The following is a 17,981-nucleotide window of genomic DNA, read 5'->3' as shown; positions in this document are numbered from 1 at the left end:
TGCAATTAGCATTTGAAGTGGTGGATCTAGTAAAGTGGTTTGCCCTCTTCAATGTGAGTGGACATCATCCAATCTGCTGAGGGCCTGAAAGGAAGAAAAAGTTGGAGAAAGGAAGAATTCAGCCCCTTTTGCTGAATTACTTGAGATGGGACATAGATCTTTTCCTGACCTTGACACTCCTGGTTTCCAGGCCTTCAGACCCAGACTGAATTACATCAGTGATTTTCCTTGGTCTCCCAGCTTGAAGAAAGCAGATCATGAGACTTCTGGCCTCCATAATTGTGTGAGCTGATTCCTTGTAATAAAGAAAGAAATATCTATCTATCTATCTATCTCCTATGGATTCTGTTTCCCTAGAGAACCCCAAATGATACAGTCACCAAATGAACTAGATTATCTCTAAGATTCTATGTAAACTATGACTTGCTCCGGCAAGAGATTTCAGTGTTTCAAAACTTTTTGTTGGTCAGGAGTCCTGCTTTGCTTATAATTTAAATTTAATAGTTTCATCTTACACAAAATATGAGAAAATGATTCACCAGTTCCCACAGTATTCCTATCCATGTATTCATTTTTTGGTTCACCTAGCATCTTAATTTTGTGCAAATTGTGAGCGTATCACAGAGCTTGGCAAGATGGATGATGCAAAGGAATATAACTGTAGCTCTTACCCTTGAAGAACTTACAGTCTAAGTAGGTAGACAAGATACTGCATTTAAACCAATAAAAATACGAGTGCCAAATGTTGAGGACAATAAATGATAATGGAATTCAGAGGAGGGAAAGATCAACGTGGCTTAATAAGATGGAAAGGACTTCATGAAGGAGATGGAAGCAGACAGGGCAGTGGATGAACTGGGAGAAAGGAGTATTTACATACTCCTCAGAGTGATCAAGCTTTTAAAGAGCTTTCTATTGTTCTAGAAACTATGCAGCAATTGCATGCAATAACTCTGAAACACAGAATCACTGGGTAAGAATCCACAAATAAACACAGGATTTCAGCAGCCCCTTGTACATACAACATCCCATCCTGCTTAGTTAACAAGACACAACAATCAACCACCAGGTTTTACAACTGCTATGGGGCCTGTGCAGCATTATAAGGAAACATCAGGAGACCTGAGAACAGGAAGGGACCTGATATCTACTTTGGGGGTTTGATAAATATATATAATATATATATATATACACACACACACGCATATACATATATATATATATATACACATATACATACAGGAAATCTACATTAAAAAATAAATAAACCTGTTATCTACTGGCTTTGGAGGGGGTTAGTCGTTCTCAGCACCCTCTCCAACTGGTACAGCAGACATTTCATGACTAATTACGGAGTCAAGTGACAAAGCTCTTAATGGCCAACTCTATGATAGCAGCAAAGGCACGAGCCTTCAGAATCACAGTGTGTCTGGAAAGACATGCGTTTCATATGGATGGAGGGGAGCTGGGGATAGCCCTCTGATGCCTGGTGAGGGATCCCACAGAATCAAACCGTTGGGTCTTGTTACTAACCTCTCCCAACAGCCTCCTTGAAGGTGGAACTAGTTGTTCTTCAGCCCAATCATTTTCTTGATGAAAATAGGCACAGTGGGAACAAGGAAAAGGTTCTGTGCACCAATTTCTTACATTCAAATGAAGCAAATGTAGACCCATTATCAGGATGAAAGTTGCCAGAGCAATTTGTGTGTAACAAATGGCCAGTGCAAAGTAATAGGTGCTCAGGAAATATTTACTGAGTAATTGCATTTGATAAAGAACAGAACTGCTTTGTGTCACTTGGAGTAAAGATACATTTATTACAATCAAGAAATTATCCCTGGAAATTTCCTCCAACCCCTTTTCTCCCCAGAAGAAAATATATGTAGATACATAGGCATGTGTGTGTCCCCTCATGTGTGCATACGTGTGGGTGTTGTGGGTGTTGTACTGTTTCCTGTTGCTAGACTTCTGTTTTCATTCCCTCATGCATGGGAAGATTTTTCTCCTTCTATACTGAACAGTTTGCTGGTGATATTAGGCCTCCTACCAAATACTCCTTTAGTGTCATAAAAATATCTTGTGGAACACCCTTGTAACTCATGAAACCAACCACAAGTTCCAAGGAACAAAACACTAAGAGGAATTTTCAAAATAATAAAAGAGTAATATAAAACCATAATCTGTGGGCAGGAGACAGAGTTTATCTGCCATTCTTTATTTGGTCATTCCCTAAGGACTTGAAACACAGAGTCACACTCTCTTTTGGAAGGTGCTAGTATTCTCTGTACTGAGGGCACTGACTTGTTGAGACACATAGAGAAACCATTCAACATGTTCAGTGCCAAGCAGAGAAGGCAGGAGCAGTTCCACAGGGAGGTCGCATCAAGTCAGTGTCATAGGAAGGTATAGGGTGGAAAATGTCAACGGTATGTCTATAGTAAGTTACAGAAAGAAAGAGTGGAGTTCTGCTTTAGATGAAGAAATCCCAGACAACATTAGAGTTGCTCACTAATCCAACAGATAATATTGTAGAGACAGACATGGGTCCCTTTGTTGCAGGGAATTAATTTTATTTCATCCTCTGTGCCTTTCCAGTAGCAGGCTGTTTTATAAGAGCCCATTGGATTCTTTTTGATGAATATCCTTTCAGTATGCTTCTCCCACCTCTGCAATTTGGAGAATACATTACAGAGCAAGTTGATATTTTCAGCTGTTACTCATCAGGTATTTCTGGAATGCAGGTAACATGGTTCAGCATAAGTTGATTCTATTTGAACAAGCCTTAGATTATTTTAGAAGCCACAAAATAGGATTTAGATCAGACACATGTTAATTCTTATACTGAAATTTTAAAGGAAATTTGTCTACATTTGAAAGCCAAACTTATGAGAGCTAAGTCAATATAATCAATTCTTCCATGAAACACCCACTACTTCTCAAACCACATAAAATGTGTGGGAAATATCAAATTGTCCAGTGGAAGACTGAGTAAAGTCTATACAAATATCCGTAATATACCCACAAGAAAGACTACTACAAGCAGCAGCATAAATCTTCATCTTTTCTGTACTGAGACAGTTCAGGTCCAGGAAGCAGTGAGCTGCGTTCAGACTTGATCCTAATTTATTGCTGATGTGGCATAAATGCTAAATACTGCTGCTGCAGCCATTAACCCAAACTCATTAATTAGGTAGGGGAAGGATGGAATATTTTTTCAGCTTAATTTACCAAGATGTTCTCAGTCAATAAAGGTTAGCTATTTGACAAGGCTTCTCAGCTGTTAATATGACCCATAGTGCACAGATTAAAAACATAAAACAGAGAAAAAAAACCACAATTACTCCTCCTTAAAGGCTCCAAAGTATACTGTTAAGTATGGCCCTGTAGACATCTATTTTGTATATGCACATACTCTTTCCCATCAAATCAAATGCTAGTAAATTTACTAGAATAAAACTTTCCTCTACCCATTATAACATGGGTGTAAGATGAGCTTATATTGTAGGAATTTAAGAAAAGACAACAGTACTCAGGCTTAAAAATACTGAGGCAGTAGTTCCTACATGCAATCCATAGGCTCCTTCTTATTGGTGGTAGAAGAATCAGCTCAAGAGCTTGTTATAAAGCAAATTTTCCATTCTCCACTCCAAGAAATTCTGATTAAGTAAAGGTGAGTGAACTAGAAATGTGCATTTTAAGAGCTCCCCAGGTAAATCCTATAGGAAGTTGGCTCTGTGAGCAGCTGGGTTAAGCAATTTGCCCAGTCATACATCCAGTAGTGAAAATGTCAGAATGAGAAACCACTTTTCCCAGCGCTCCTTCTATCATAGCAGACGCCCTCAAGGTAACCTGGAATTAATTTGGTCTATTTATATATAAGGCACTAGACACAAAGGGATACTCTTAGACTAAGTGAAGAATCTCAATCTATGGCCAATAGAAAACCTACATTGTAAAGATCAATACCTTGATGGTGTTGGTAAGGATGGGGAGAAGGGGCATTCTCATACAATCCTGGTGTGGTAGAAATTAGTTCAATCTTTCTGAAGGACAATTTTTCAGGATCTGCCAAAGCTACTAGGCTATTGCTCACTCCCTACGGTCTAATCATTCTACTTTAAGAAAATCGTTTTACAAAGATGACTCTCACATTCACATATATGACTCTCACATATAGAATTCTAATAATTCTACTTTAAGAAAATCATTCTACAGCTATGACTCTCACATATATGGAAAAAAAGTAAAAATTTTTGTAACTACAAATATTAAAAAATATAAATCCATCTAAACAGAAAATAATGTACACAAGATGATTTCATTTGTTTATGATATGAATATAGTGACATATGCATAGAAAATCCCTTGAAGAATAATACATGAGAAATTCTTAAAAGTGGTTAAGCTGGGGGGAGTAAGATGGGGTACTGGGGTATGTGCTGGTTTCCTGTTGCCAGTGGAACAAATTACCACACACTTGGTGGCTGAAAATAACATAAATTTATTCTCTGCAGTTCTTGAGGCAGGAGTCTGAAATTAGTCTTATAGGCTAAAATTAGACAGAACTGGTTCCTCTGGAGGCTTCAGGGGAGAATCTATTCCTTTTTCCTCAAGCTTCTAGAAGCTACTGGAATTCTTCGGTTTTAGTCAGATTACTCCAATCTCTGCTCCCATGGTCATACTGCCTTTTCTGTCTAACCTTCCTTCATTCCTCTCATAAGGACTCTTGTCACTATATTGGGCCCACTTCTATACTACAAGATAAACTCCCTATGACAAAATTCTTGACTTAGACCTCCAGTCTCTTTTACCAAATAAGGTCATTTTTATAGGTTGTAGTGATTAGGAGATGACTATTTGGGGGGTGGAGTGGGGAGGGTAATATTCTATCTACCAGAGGAAGGAAGTGAGAGTACTTTTTCTTGTGCACCATTTTAAATTATTTGACATTTTTTAAATCATGTTTATTTGCTAGCCTTAAAATAAAACCAAAGTTGGGGAAACACTTTTTAAAAAAGAAACTTATGGCACCCTTAGACAACTGTGATACATCTAAACGAGCCAGAAGAACAATAATTCATTTTTAAGTATGATGTATTTATACTCCATTTAGATCCAAAGCAGATTTAGACAGTTGGGAAAAAGGCACCTGTAGTAAAATAAGTAAAATAAAAATCTAAGGAGAGATTGGAATTACAATAACAAGAGAAAGAGAATACTGTCATATTATAAGTTAAAATCACTTGCTTTGATTAGGCATAAATCTTGGCTGTGTGGCTCCTCCTGACAGCTAAAGCAAAAAAAGGAAACTGGAGAAAAAAGGTCACATTATTTCTGTTGTTGGCAAATAAACAAATATATCAATCATCAGTAAGAGACAGATTTTTCTGGTTGTGGGCTCTATGGAAAATTTCTCACTTGCATCATGGCATAGGGAACATTTAGTGTTGTTGCAAATAATGTCTTTGAAAACAATTTTAGATGAGATTTCCAAATTTTAGTTTCAGCTCTCTCTGCTATGACCCTCAGTGGAAACAGATGTGGACAGGAACTTTCTACACAGAGCTGAATTCCATTAGGTGCTGTGTATCTTGTCTGTGCCAGTGAGATTAAGTGGGATAATGGAACAATGTCTGATCAAGCTGTCGGAACCATCCAGTCTCTTAGTTCCAGTGTCTTGCAGGAAAATTCACTATGCCAAACTAACAAATTAACAACAGCATACAGCATTAACTCATATGCTGAGAACTTGAAAGCTCTGAGCTACCCTGGAGCACAGTTTTAGAAAGAATCCAAAATAACTGCTGCCACAGTTGTGGGAAGTATATGCAATAGCCTATCTGGAGCTGTATAACGTAGCTTCAGGTTACAATAAAACACCATACACTCCTGTCAATTATGTTGTTTTCTTTAAAAGTATAGCTTTAAAAATAATTTGGGGTCTCTCCAAAGTTCTACTAATTCCTGAAATACTGACATCTGTTGATTATCCCCTCCATTGGAAAAGATGCATGGAATGGCTTCCACTAAAGGGAACCCTAATCATCAATCAGTCTCTGAATTCCAGCCAGCACCTAGAGGGACCCTTAAACATGGCTGCCACACAGAATGCCTGGAAAGGCCCTCCTCCTGTCCTGGAGAGGAGAAGAAAATAAATGCTAAACTGTAAAGAACTCATAAAAGAAACTACCTCAACATTGAGTAATTACCCTAAAAATATTTGTAGCTTACCTGGTTTTATAAATTTACTTAAGTATTAACCCATTGTACTGGTCTAGTTACAAACAATAGAAAACCCAAACAACTCTAACAGAGAGGGGCTTGTCTCAAATTCCTGGGATGGTTGAGATGCCTAAAGATGTAGCTTTTTAAGGATACAAGCATTCCCATTTTTCCTGATCCATATCCACAGTTCTTAGCTTGTGGTCTGTGCCCTACTATGTTTCCAGGCAATGATTTGCATTTCTAGATAGCCAGAAAGGGAACTGTCAAAGGGCTTCTGTTTATGAGGCTTTGCTTTTTTGTTCTTGAAGAGAATCCCTTTCTTAGTATTCCCGCCTACATTTCTTACAGCAGAATGCAACACATGGTCACCTTTCTAAGCTAAAGGATCCAGAGAAAGAATTTATAGCTGATCCATTGCCCCCAAAATCAATATTGGGGCCAAGTGACGGCAGACATTCAGTAAGCATCCAGCTAAACATACCACACACATCTAATGAAGACATGATAACAGACTTTTGGAGTTATTTGGTAAATGCAGTATATGCTCTACCTCCTCTCCAAGAGTTCCCTGGCTGTTTCAAAGTAAAGTTAGTAATGTAAATACATAATTTATATGTGACTTATTGGAAAAAACTATTCAATCAACAAAAATATAACAAAACACTATTAAGTCTGAAAAGTATGGATTCGTGGGGTATTTGATTTAGAATAAATATTTTAGGTTAACCTGATCAGCAGGTGGCTTGTATACAGGAGATATAAGAGTGTTCAGGAGTATGATAATGACATGATAAAGAGAAGACTAATCTGTGGGTCAGAGATTAAAGGAAACATTGTGAAATACTCAAGGACCCCAGGACTCATTTTTTTTTTTACTCAAAGACTTTTGGACATTTTTTTGGTCTTTAAATCTCAGAAAGAAGACTACCCTACGTGGGCTTAACATGTATCTATAACATTTGTATGTTTCTTTCACAAGAAAGTAGCCTTTGGTTCATTTATCCACATCCTGAAAAGAAGCTGCTCACCTCCAACATTTTATAGCTGCTATAATTGTCACTTTTTTTCCCTAAGCCATAGGTAAAAAAGTGAGAGGTCAGTTGGAAATGCAGAGGCGGAACTGAGAATGCCATTCTCAATCCTTGGTGTGAAAGACAGGTGGCTTGCCTGTTTTCTAAAGCACTCAGCATAGAACATGCAGAATCAAGAAGTAGAAAGAAGATCTCAATCAGCCTTCCTGGGGATTCTGAATATCATTTCATCTTATTAAATACATATATATGAATGTACCTGATAAAGTCCTGGGTGATCACGGTTCTTGGGAAGGCCAGCCTGTCAGTGATCAGTATGCTTCCTTCCCTTACTTTTGCTCACAAAATATGAGAGGCAAATTTCTTATTCTATTTCAATGAGCTCAATTCAACTGCCTGGTAACAAGTAATGAGTTCAAATCTAGACTTACCATTTAACTAGCTGAATGACTTTGGGTAAGTTACTTAAATTTACTAATCCTGATTTTCTTCAAATGTAAAGTGATGAGGAAACATTGCTGAAAATTAAGTGGTATGGCACACATACAAACATCTAGGGCAGTATGTGACCATACTAGAAGTTAAAAATGTCATTCTTTCACCTAATTCTCCCTGAAGAGCCATCACTTTACAGACAGGGCATTTCCATAGATGTTTGTAAAAGATCTCTCCTACAATCCTGTCTCTTTCATGCAGCCTTTGTAGATTGATCAGAGATTAGCATAAAACTTTCTGAATGTCCCTACAGGATGCTCTAGTTACACAACCAGAGGGGTGACATAAGTATGTCACCTTCTAGAAATTTCTCTCTGTTGATGGTAAATGGAAATGATCCCAAGTTTGAAGGTAAACTGTAATACCAAAAACTTCTTGGTATTGCTTTACCCCATACAAGACATCTTCTTTCTCTAATTCTAACCACACAGGAGCCATTGCTTCTGTTCCTGTTTGGTTCTTACACATCTTCACTCTTTTAGTCCTAGGACGAAACCATGAGTTAAGCCATTATGGGGGTGTTTTGACTCAGAAGACCACTAGAGTTGCAGCTAAGCAGAGTTGTGCCCCAGACAACTCATGGATTTAAGTGAAGATTGGTGCCTCTACACCAACAAAATCTACTACTAACATATCCCATCTTACTAAACATCCTGTCTGCCTTCCCAACTGCTGAGCAGATGGCACCATAATCACAACCTTCATTCCTCTATAGATAGAAAAGTGAGTCCCCAGACATTTGATGAAAACCAACACCACTAGCTTCTATTAGGATCCCCGAAGATTAAATATACTATTATAGTCATAAAAATCCTTTTTAATTTCTGAAGAAAATTAAAAAATAATTGCCAATTTTTTTCAAATAAACAAATAGAAGACTAGATATAAACTGAAGCCAAATTGCTTGAAAGATTGAGGCAAGATGTTTTCTCAGAATGTACTGTAAAAATATAATGAAATAAAAAGTAAAACATTAGAGTTAAGAAGCAGAATATTCCAACATTTATTTAATAGAATTTTCAGAGGAATATTATAGAGATCATGAGGAGATAAAACATTTTAAACAAAATAGAAAAAATAAAAGATTCCCAAACAGAACAAAATAAAATGACTGAAAATAGAAACGAAATCACTGAGCACTGTGTAGAAAGATAAGAAAAGTAGAAATGTGGCCATATTTCAGAAATCAAATTATAAAAAGCTACAAAAATAACCAGATTATATTTGAAGGAATGAGAATCAGATTACTCTATAATATTTCAGAAGTCACAGTGGAGGATTGAAGATAGGGCAATATCGTAAAAAAATCCTTGATATCATATCCAGCAAAATAGCTGTAAGTAGCAGAGCAAATTGAAGATATTTTATAATATTCTGTCTACCAACTGAAAACAATTTTCTAAATGATATATTCTAACAAAATGAGAAAAGAATATACTCCAAAATGCAGAAATACATAAGATCCAAGCAACACTGGTGAGCACATTTTTCATCATTCTACCTGTATGAAAACAATCTTGAAGCATCACACACAACTTGTTAGCAATTAGGAACTGTTTATTTTAACTAAGGATAAGACAAAGGCAGGTGAAAGAGAAAGCACGCTGTTTCTTGATTTGTTTGCACGTGGATATAGATACTAATTAATTCCAGAGGTTGCTAGAAAAATAAAGCTTTTCAAAGTTTAGCAAAATCTTAAGAATCATCACCACTGAAGAGTGGAAAGAGGATGAATAAATCGTGAACCAGTAAAAACAAGGATGCAGAGTGAAGAACAGTCCATTGGTCCAATGAAGCCAAGGGCAAAAAGAGAAATTAAAAAGAAGCATAGCAAGTAAAATTTAAAAAAAAGAAAAAAACTAAACTAAGGTAACAAAAGTTAGTTTAAAAATATCAGTGGCCACTGTAATATCATTGTCAATTTATTAGTTTCCATATTAAAAGCCAGAGACTATCAATTTGGGGAACGAAAGGCAGAGAAAAGAAAATCCAACTGTCTACTTATAACCTGTTTATAAAAGATATACCTAAAAAACACACACACCTACACCCTACAAACAGTTGTTACACTTACAAGATGTTACTTGATAAATTTATTTACCAGAAATTTATAGCAAACATTTGTTTTATAATCCTTATCTTTTGTCCATTTTCCTATAGATTTAGAATGCAATGGATTTAAGAATGCATGAAAATTCAAACAAAAGCAAATTGCCAATAAATATACAATCATGTGAGTGAGAATGGAAATCCAAGTTAAAGGGAGATACATTTGTTTCATCAATTGAATAAAACAGAAAGAAAGAGAGAGAGAAAGAATGAAGGAAAGAGAGGAGGGGAGGGAGGGAAGAAAGAAGGATAGAAGGAAGGAAGGAAGGAAGGAAGGAAGGAAGGAAGGAAGGGGTTAATAATATATCCCTCTATCTTTGGTCTCCAGGTTTCAAGATGAGAGAAGTAACAACAACAAAAAGTCATTTTCCTCTGTTATCTGACACTCCCTTCGGATGGATTTTCCTCCTTGGATGTCCATGACACCACCCTCTACTGGTCTCTGTGTGTCCTCTACATACGTGATCTCACAGGTACTGATTTATTCTTTACTCCTTAAATATCAATATTTTCAACATTCCACCTATGACTTCGTCTTCTCTCTTGCCACACCATCTTCCCAAATGGTCTCCTTCACTCCTCTGGCTTCAACAACTGAAGACTCACACACTATTATTTTCAGCCCAGATCTTCCTAATGAAATTCCACTTTTTCCATCCAAATTCTCACTCATTAATATTTGAGAGGGACCCTAACTAAACTTAGAAATTCCAAAAATGAAAATGTATTTTATACGTATTTATAACTTGAACCTCACAACAAACCCTTCTTGAAGGTATATTTAGTGATACATTATAAAATATGTATTTTTAGAGGGCTTAAAAGAGTGTCTCACAATTATGTGAATATTACAGTGATACTTGTTGTTCAGCAGTTTTAAATTGACAAAATAAACTTTAAAATCAGAAATTAATTAAAAGAACTAATACTGCCACCCAGCTTGAGAATATTTTATAATTTTATACAGTGCAACAAGCCAATAAATGTAGCAGTAAAAACAGTCCTCAATACACAAGTATTGCTTTTTAGTGCCATAAAAATGTACTTTCGGGAGAGTAGCACATTATAGTTTAAGTGAAGCTCTTCATTAGATAGTATGAGAAAATGAGGCATGAAAGGAAGATGGAAAAGCCTCCTTAATAGTTCCTGTGCAGATAATGCAGGCCAAAGACAATCAATAGCCATGCCTCATTTATTTTATGTCCATGAGCACTTAGAGGCAAAATGTTAGTGTTTGCTATTCTGTTGGCTTTCTTTGCTCTGCATCAGTAATGAAAAAATGGATTTGCATATTAAGGTGTAATTTTTACAAATCTGACTTGAACAACAGGCTGTTATTGTTAGCCAATATGGAAAGAAACACCTTTTATAGTACCTTCGGGTCCATTAAAGTCACTTGTAAGCAGCTCTGATGATAAATATATTATGTCTCCAAAATGAGCCAATCGATATGAAAGTTCATGAATACATTATAAAAACACATTAAGTGTACATAAAAAAATTAAGAGTTCTATAAAGTACCTAATTTAGAAGATGTCACTATAATTGATGAAGGCAATCCTGAAATCAACATATTGCAGGGTATATAGGTTTTAAAAAGTCTATTGATGGTGTTTCCACCTAGAACACACCTTCAGGTATTATGTAGAATGATCCATCTAGTATCACCTCTGGGGTGACAGTATATTAAAATATGATATATGTCTATTTAAAGTCAAAAGGCTTACTTCATTATTACTGTCATATTTATGGGAACAGACTTTATGGGAGATAATTTTTGGTAAATAAATTTGTAATTTAAAAAAAAAATCACTTTTCCATAAGGAGAATAAAACTTAAATATCATATAAAATGAATTAATATTTGCCTTTTTATATAAGACAACTGAATGTTAGATGTTATACTTTGAACTGGCAGAAGGGAAAAGGGAAAAAAAAAGGGACAAAATAAAAATGAAAATCAGACTGACCAATAAGTAAGACAATAGGAAAGGCAGAACAAGAGAAGAGGTTTGGCTGTGAAAATAACTTTTGGGGTTCTTCTGAAATTTACTGGAGAGTTCTATTACTGGCTCTCTAGATACCAAAATCTGCAAGTGAAGAATAGAATAAGACTCCAAGCAATAGAAAAACCATCAGCAAAGGTCGGATCAACAGTGTATACACTGTTGTATATACAGTTCAGTAATTTATTCTGATTTTAACAATTATACTTCAAAACATATTTTTAGGAAAAAGTTTATTTTCTTACTCAACTTCAAAAGGCTAAGAAAATGTTCTGAATAGAATAGTTAAAAAAAAATCTTTCCTCCAACTCTTATTTATATTTTCCCATATACTTATATACTTAGACCATGGAATTTTTTTTTTTAACATTTAAAACATTGTGCTGGGTTTCAATTTGGCTTTCTCATTTCCACTAGCATTTTTAATTTAGATGTACTTATACTGCTATGTCCAAAAATACAGTAACATAAGTAGAAAAACAACTTGTCGTGGTGCATGAGACACAGTGTGGCATAATGCTTCATGAGAGGCCGATTTAAAAAAAAAAAAAAATGTAGAAGTAACCAGTGTACACATAAGTCTTTTCATTTGGGAGAGAAAAAGTAAGCCCCTCCTGTGCCAGTGTAAACATCCACTTCTAATGTGGTTGTTTGGAAAGGGTTCTTTCATCCATTTCCAGTCTCACTGTTCTTTCACTGCTGGATTTTTTTTTTTCACTCTATTTTTCCTTAAAAAAAGTGCATTTAGTTCCATTATAAAATTGGATAAAATATAACTTGTCACATATTTTTTGCACCTACTGAGTTCCAGATACTAAAAATAGTCACTGTAGGGAAAAAATATGCCATTGTCAGTATCTTAAATTAGCTGATCCCTTAGCTGAGAAATAAGATTGAGAAATACGAAAAAAGTAAAGAGGTAGGATGTCCTTGACGGACAAATGCAGTAGTATAGCTCGAGGGAAATTAGGAAGGCATCATAGAGGAGTGCAGACAGGAAGTACGGCTTGAAAGAAGATGCGGGGAGCCCATATAAGCAGAGGTCATGAGCATCGGTGGACACTAAGAAGGCCGAAATGACAGAAGCGAAGGATTCAAGTTAAGGAAAGTTGGGAAACCAAATGTTTTAAGTAGGTGTGAGCCAATTTAAGAAGGACTTAGAATACCATAAACAAATTCCAAAAATAAAAACTTGCCTAGTGATAAAAGAAGCAAAAGAGAGTCACTGTATTGGTTAAAAAGTTAAGCAGCTGTAATAATTTGGCCATACGTATTGAGAAAATTATCTGATGTTTAAAAAAAAAACAATCTGCCTAGAAACAGTCTAGAAAGGGTAAGCTGAAGGGGAAATATGAGGTATTTTTCATGGAACAAAGGAGATTCTCAAAACTCAGAAGTGACTTTCAGGTAGGGCCGAGGGCAAAAAGTAAACAAAATGTTCCTCTGCATCTTTGGTTTAATCTCCATGGACAACATTTAAGGGTTTAGACAAGCAAAAGTTAGGAAAGCTGTGGGCAAATTTGCTAGGTATAATTTAGAACATTACAACATTTTTCTAGGTTTGGGCAAGCCAAATAACTGCTTAGTTAAGGTCTTAATGACCAATGACACACTGAATCAGAAGATCTCACACTTTTATTATAAGCCAATTCATTTTTTTAAGAAATAGGTCAAGTAATAATTATAAATTATAAGTGAATATTCAATAGAAATGAAGGACTTTCTGTTCCCCAGGGGACATTTATGTTTCCTTTTTTGACCTTAGGCTAACAATTGCTACATTTAGCAACTAATATATACTCTGCTTTAGTAAACCATAATTCTGAACCTAATATTAGGGAAAATCAGCCTAACATAATTTTCAGATTATTTATATATTTATGCATTATGATTTCTATTTAATTTACTCTAGCATCAGGTAGTACATACTTGTTAACGATCTATATATTTTCCAGTCTTATCTCTTTGTGTTAGCAACAGGGAAAAAGCATAATTTCTTGGAGGAAACTATAGTCATTTTTTGCAACAAACCGCCATCCAAAATCACTGATGACATCAACTTAAAGGTATTCTTCCTATTTTCTAACTGGAAAGGAATTACTCTTATGCAAGGATATTTATTTTTCTGTTGTACCTCTAGGTGTAACAGCATGACTTCAGCAGTTGTGCTGAACAGTAGATGAATTCCTCCCTCCATTAATACTACCAATAAAATGAGTAACAATATACAGGCTTCAAGATGCTTTATCTGTACGGTACGGTTATATGGGATCATAATAGCAATATTCCATCCCAAGTAAGTATAATTTTCCACTTTCCATTCAAGAAAACTGAGGCTCAGCTTGAACTGTTCCACACTTTACTAACAAAGCTACTTTAAGAAAGCCATAACTTGGACACAGTTTCTTCAATTGTTAGATGTGAATATTACTCTATATTCAACATGTTAAATTGTAAGGTTAAGTTTTAATGTATTACTAATAGAGCAACATCCCAAAATTGCAAAAATGAGCTTCCTCCAGTTTTAAATGAGGACTTTTAGACCAAAAATAATACATATTCTGGGTGTCTTTATTCACTAATTTTAAACAGCTATTAACTCATTTATGTCATGCAAAAAGAAAGTACTTACACTATTAGCTCTAAAAAGATTAATTCCCAGGCACCATAATTGCTGTCTGAGTGTTTATGCCATTTGGAAAGTTCATAGTATAAGAAGAATTGCCATGTTGATCAGTTGCAAAGGTCTTCCTCTTAGAAATAACCAACTCTAGCAGATTCATTAAATCATTTTCTCTAGAGTCATTAGGTAATTTCTTTTATTCCATTTTGTTTATCTTCCCATACCACTGTAATATTTAAAAGGGCTACAAAGAAAGGAGAAAGCTCTGCGTAATGTTCATAGGATTTAGAATTTTAAAAACATGCAAACTTGATCTGAATTTTATTTCTATATTTAGTAGTTGAAGAATCTTGAATATCATGGTCTAGGAAGGCAGCAAAGACTCTGCCCCACGGATGGTACCTCTGGCTGACTGAAGCCTTTTGTCCTGGATAGCTCAGTAACAATGAGGAATAAATCTTATTGCACTTTTTGAGGACAGTGAGTACTTATTTAAAAAAACAAAAGTTTGACTCTCTTTGCAAATAAGGAATTTCCTTTTCTACCCAAGAGTCTTCCTTACGTGTGCCAAATCCTTTAGGAGGGCAGGATGTATTTTCTGGTCTGATGTAAGAGGTTTCTTCTATCACACATCCAGTTACCCTACAGTAAGGGGAACTGGAGCTGTAAAGAAATCAACCTTTCCATCCCCAAAGCATTCATACTCAGTGGTTCCCTCTCCAGCTTCAGAATTATAGTATCCTCCTCAGCATCCCACTTTGATGTCTAAAAGACATCTCGGACTTTCTTGGGCAAAACTGAATTCCTAATCTTCTCCACTCCAATAATGAAGTTAAACTCTATGTATTGACAGCAAAACATGGTCAATATATCTTAGTAAAGAAAAGGTCAAATTTCAGGACCATGTGTAAGTTATGATTCAAGCTCTGTTTAAACAATGTATGCATGTATTCACAGACATGAAAATATATTGATACCTGTTTGGAAAACATCTGAAAGAATATGCATTCACGTAGTAGCAGTGGCAATATTCAGAGTGAGCAAATTCAAAAAGGCTTTCATGTACTATATAGGATGAATTATTTAAAATGTTTATAATAAGCCTCTATTACAGTCATTATCCAGAAGAAAACTAATGGAAAAACTGTAGCACAAGCAGATTTTGATTTTTTTCTAAATAATTTATCCAAGTATTTTACTTTGTGACTTAGAGCGAAGCTAGAATGACAGTGAAGGTTCATGGTAAAGCCAGCCTTTCTAGTAATATATTTTGTCATATTTGAAAAGAAAAATGATAGCTATTCAAAATCAGTTTTTCTTAACTGGCATTTTAAATGTGGGGTATTCTGAGCTCACTCCAATTCTTGTAAATGATTTAGAATTTGCAGAAATACACTTGGCTTTCTTAAAGCAGTCATTTATAAATCTAAATAGTATTGACAGAACACTATCAATACATGTATTTCCCTTCGTGTTAGTTTACTTACTGTTTCGTCCGTTTGCTAAAATTCCAAGAATTCTATTACATCCATTTCTATGCCAGTAGAATATAGCTTTAATACATCATTATCAACATCAGAAAGGAATACGTATTAAGTGCTCATCTGCATGTGTTATTCTCTAGGGCTCAGCAGGAGAGTGATCTTTTACTCAGATGACTCGTAGCCGCACTTTGAGAAGTCACCTTCAGGCACATATGAAGTACTAAAGGAAACTGGAGAATGGATGCTCTATCTTCCTAACTTCTTTGTTTTATCCATCCTCCATCTTTCTCTCCCTTTGTACTCTCTTTCTTTGTTAATAGATTTTTTTTTAAGTTTAGCTTTTATATGGAATGATTTTTCTGCCTTTTTGCGCTTAGATTTATCTAACTACTGGAGTCGGATTTTTATTAACTCCTAAATTTTGTCTTGGGTTCCAGAATATGTCCTCTCCTTTACTTGACTAGTATGTAGAAGATTGGTTATTTGAATACTTTTCTTGGGGAGTAGGGGGCAATATTTGTAAAACATGCTGTCTTTCTTCTTGTATTAAATATAGAAAACCCTATAGTAGAGTAGAAAGATCATGAAATGTAACAGGTAGAAAACACGATTTGCTCCCTATCTTTGAGGACTTACTACATATATGCCCTTTGGATTAGTTTCTCCCCTTTCCTGAGCATAGGTATCATCGTCTGTAGTATGTAAATGATAACTCGATGGAGCTGTTGTGTGACCACATGAAATACTGTGCCAAGAATCTAACAGAGAGGCTGTGATATTGTACTTGCACTTCTCCCAACCTAGAAGTCACCTGCTCAGCTCTAAATCAGCCTCACTCTGGTTCTGTTTTTACCTTAGGCTCTTGCTTGCTCCTGTAAGTGAGATTCCACTTTGCACACCAACCCTCAAAACTGAGTCTAACTTCCTTCTAACACTTTCCCCTGGTTGTACTCTGAGTAAGCTACTATCTCTGGAATTGAGGGTTTTCATTCCCTCTTCTACACAAAGCATTTTAGGCAATGAAATGCAGTCATTCTACTACAATCTTAACAGCTTAAAACTACTCCCGACTACTGTATTTCCTGTCGGTCTGTTGCTTTTTGATTGAAGATCTGACTATTGACCACATTTGGAACCTCTGCCTGGAATGCTTTCCTGGCTAGACATTCAAGTTAGTGTTTTATAACCATTGTCTCCTCTGAAGATGCTTAAGAGAAAATGTGGCTTCACATGCATTGTTATGAACTGAATTGTGTCCCCCCCAAAAAAAATTCATTTGTTGAAAGCGTCACCCCTAACGTGATTGTATTTGGAGATAGAGGCTATAAGGTGGTAATAATTAAATGAGGTCATAATGGTGAGCTTCAGTCTGATAGGACTAATGTCCTTACAAAGAAGAGGAAGAGACACCAGACATCTCTCTTTGTCCTCATGAGCACAGAGGAGAGGCCATCCAAGGACACAGTGAGGACTACACGCCAGGAAGAGAGATCTCACCAGAAGCCGACCCAGACAGCACCTTCATCTTGGACTTCTAGCCTCTGGAACTGAGAGAAATACATGTCTGTGGTTTAAGCCACCCAGTCTGTGGTACTTTGTTATGACAGCCTCCACAGACTAATATATACGTAGTCTAGATTTTGGTTACTCTGATATTTTAACAAAACCTAAATCTTTTTGCAGAGAAATAAAACAAGTAGCACTACAGTCAGTTCAAAACAATTGCAGTATTTCAAAATCTGATATTAACATTATGACATTTACTCAGCTTGCACTGTGATAGAGAGAAGACTTGTCCTCAGGCGGCTGAGAGCCCTGTGCTTTAAAGTGTTCAACTATTTATTATGGCTTGGAAATGTAAAAAAGTTAAATATATTTGTGGAAATAGAGACATGTTATTGATAGAATTCACTAAAAGAATTTCTGAAACACAGTTTTTAATATATAACAACTCTTGTGAAATTGTCTAGCTTTAATCCCCATACTCAAACTTTTTTGCTGTTGTTGCA

The 17,981-nt window shown here is 35.8% G+C and overlaps 1 protein-coding gene across 1 annotated transcript in view; it reads right to left on the bottom strand.

The window, feature by feature from the left end:
* LINGO2 (leucine rich repeat and Ig domain containing 2) overlaps positions 1–17,981 on the bottom strand; it is a 1,050,366-nt gene that overhangs the window by 466,760 nt on the left and 565,625 nt on the right. The window lies entirely within an intron of this gene.

Source organism: Camelus ferus, chromosome 4 (assembly GCF_009834535.1).
Source record: "Camelus ferus isolate YT-003-E chromosome 4, BCGSAC_Cfer_1.0, whole genome shotgun sequence".
NCBI lineage: Eukaryota > Metazoa > Chordata > Mammalia > Artiodactyla > Camelidae > Camelus > Camelus ferus.
This window is presented reverse-complemented; position numbering and strand designations above follow the sequence as displayed.